Source organism: Oryctolagus cuniculus, unplaced genomic scaffold (genome assembly GCF_051225735.1).
Source record: "Oryctolagus cuniculus isolate XC-2025 breed Fujian yellow rabbit unplaced genomic scaffold, ASM5122573v1 ptg000055l, whole genome shotgun sequence".
Lineage (NCBI taxonomy): Eukaryota > Metazoa > Chordata > Mammalia > Lagomorpha > Leporidae > Oryctolagus > Oryctolagus cuniculus.
In genome coordinates, this window is record NW_028301710.1 from 103845 (window position 1) to 106674 (window position 2830).

The window sequence follows — 2830 nt, forward strand, 5'->3', positions numbered from 1 at the left end:
CTGGATGGTTTCACTACTCAATTCTACAAGATATTTAAAGAAGAATTAATTCCATTCTTTTCAAGCTATTCAAAACAACTGAAAGAAACAAAAACCTCCCAAATGACTATGAAGACAGCAAATCTTAATTCCTAAACCAGAAAAAGAAACAACAGAGAAAGAAAACTATAGACTAATATCGCTGCTGAACATAGATGCAAAAATCACCAACAAAATATTAGCTAATTGAGCAACACATCATAAAGATCATTCACCCAGACCAACTGGGGTTTATCTTTTATATGTAGAGATGTTTCAACATTCTCAAATGAATAAATGTGATACATCATATTAACAAACTGAAAAACAAAAACCATATGGTTATCTCAATGGATGAAGAGAAAGCATTTGATAAAATACAACATCCTTTTGTGATTAAAACTTTAAACAAATTGGGTATAGAAGCAACATTCTTCAACACAATCAAGTCAATTTATGACAAACCCACAGCCAGCATCCTACTGAATGGGGAAATGCTATAAGCATTCCCCCTAAGATCCAGAACCATACAAAGATCCCCACTCTCACCATTGTTACTTAATATAGAAGTTTCAGCAGTCTATCAAATTTGGGTTCAATGTCAGCAAACTGGGCTTGCTTTCTGGAAAAATTCTAAGTACACCTCCACTTACCTTGGCACCCCAGTCTTTATTAATATATACAAGTCACACATCTCCCATTTCCATTTGGATTATCAACATACCACACATAACCTGTTCCATTGCCTGGATAATAACCATGGCTTTTGTCTGGCCAATCATTTTGTAGTTGCCCAGCTTCTTGTTACAGTGGTGGATCAGGTCGTCCATGCTGCTCATCAGCAGCCCAGCGGTTTCACAGCTGGCTGTCCGTGAACTTGCCTGTGCAGTGCAGGGCGCGCATCTTGTCGCCTATCTTGTCATCCACTACCCAGATGCCATGCTTGTTCATGCAAGGCAGCACGGAACTGGCTTTCTCTGCCCTTTGGGCTGCAGACCGAAGCTATGGCTCAGTGCCTCGCAGGGTGTGTTGCTAGGGGGGTACAGGTTCTCCTTCTCCTGATACAGTGATGGGTGGGTCAGCAGTTCCTCCTTCCCTGGCTCTGCCTCTGCCACCACTGGGCCCTGGAGGCAGGGTTCCTGGCTATGGCAGGGTGGGCCATGGACTTGGCCTTTGCCTTTGCAGCATCTCTGGCTGCCGGCCTGAATCCCTGACGGTGGTGGAGATGCTGTACAGACGCGCAGCTCCTTTCCTGGATTCCTGGGCTCTGGCACCACCGGCCCTGTGCCCGGTGTGGTGGGAAAGGCCAGGCTGCTGGTGCAGGCCTGCCCCGTGGCCAGGGGTCCCCTCGCTACCCTGGCACAGAAACTCCTGCTTCTTCCAGTCCTGGCGCTGGTGTGGCCTCAGTAGAGCAGGTTCTCCATCTTCCCACAGGGCTCACAGTACTGCTGGTCCCGCTTGCTCTGTCCCCACCAGCCCAAGTCAGCGGCAAAGCAGTGGGTGGTGCAGGCCTGCCTGGGCAGCCAGAGTCACCCCCACTGCCCTGGCACACAAGCTCGTGCTTCCTCCAGTCCTGGCGCTGGTGAGGCTGCAGCACAGCAGGCTCTCCATCTTCCTGCAGGGCCCATTGTTCTGCCTGTCCTGCTTGCTCCGGCCCCTCCCCCAGGCCCGCTGCTGTCATTGCCCAGGGTGGAGGCAGCGGTGGTCGAGTAGGAGAGTTGGGGGCTGGACTGCCTAGCCCAAGACCAGGGAGCAGAGAGAGCGGCAGAGAATGTTTCTGCACCATGCACCTGCCGCCCCTCTAATCAAGCATGCCGGCACCAACGCATTCATCCAGGTTGCTTTCTCATCCTTGGGGATGGCCCCGCAGCGCCAGCGGCTGCTTCAGTGCCTCATCGCACACATGCTGAGGGTGTACGGCCTGCGTGGGGACGAGGATCTCCACTCTGGTTGCGCTAGATCAGCAGCCTTCCAGGGTGCCGCCTCACCATCCTGGGCAGCCGGGCCCAGCTTGTGGATCAGTGCAGTGCATGCGGGCACCACTTCCTTTGCGTGCTCTGCACAGACACCACTGCCCTGTGGTGACCAGGGTGGGGGTCGGGCACGTGAGGGTCGAGGAGGGGGAGTGAGGGCCCAGGGCAGCACCGAGGGGGCAGTGGCCACGCACATGTTTGGCCTGCTCCTTGGATCTCCTGCACTCTGCGGGACCCAGCCTCGGCCGAGCCCTCGGTGACGGGTCCCTTCGGTCTCTCCTCCCCCTGGGCCGGTTCTGTGTCGAAATATGCAAGGGACACCAAGAGGCCATCCCACTGCCACCACCCTCTGTGGTCTGTGAGAGGACACCCAGCGGGCAGACTCATGAGCCCAGAGAAGAGGGGGCAGCGCAGGCTGTGCACACACCTGCTGAGAGAGGGCACTGGCCTCGAGAGGGTCATGGAGTGGCTGACTCCTAATCATGGCTGCTTGTCCTTTAAGCCGACTCGGGTTGTGTTAGGTGCACTCCTAGACACTGGGTTGCAAGGTGTCCATTGAGAAGGAAATTCATAGAAGGAAAGCAACTTGCCCAAGGTCACACAGAAGTGGGATCCAGGAATCAGCTTTGTTAGATTCCAAGGCTGTTTTTCCCATTACACCATGTGGCTTCTGCTTGAAGAAAGTTAAATAAAGAGCCTCAGAGCAGGCATTTGGTCTAATAGTTAAGACACCTCTGTCCCACACCTGAGCGCCTAGGTTTGAAGCCCAGCTCCAGCGCCAGACTCTAGCTTGCAGCTAATGTAGACCCTGGGAGGCAGTGGTCATAGCCCAGGTAATT

The 2830-nt window shown here is 53.2% G+C and overlaps 1 pseudogene; it reads right to left on the reverse strand.

Annotated features, from left to right (window-relative positions):
- Positions 1-576: 576 nt before the first annotated feature.
- Positions 577-1804, reverse strand: LOC149119039 (egl nine homolog 1 pseudogene; annotated as a pseudogene).
- Between the last annotated feature and the right edge of the window lie 1026 nt (positions 1805-2830).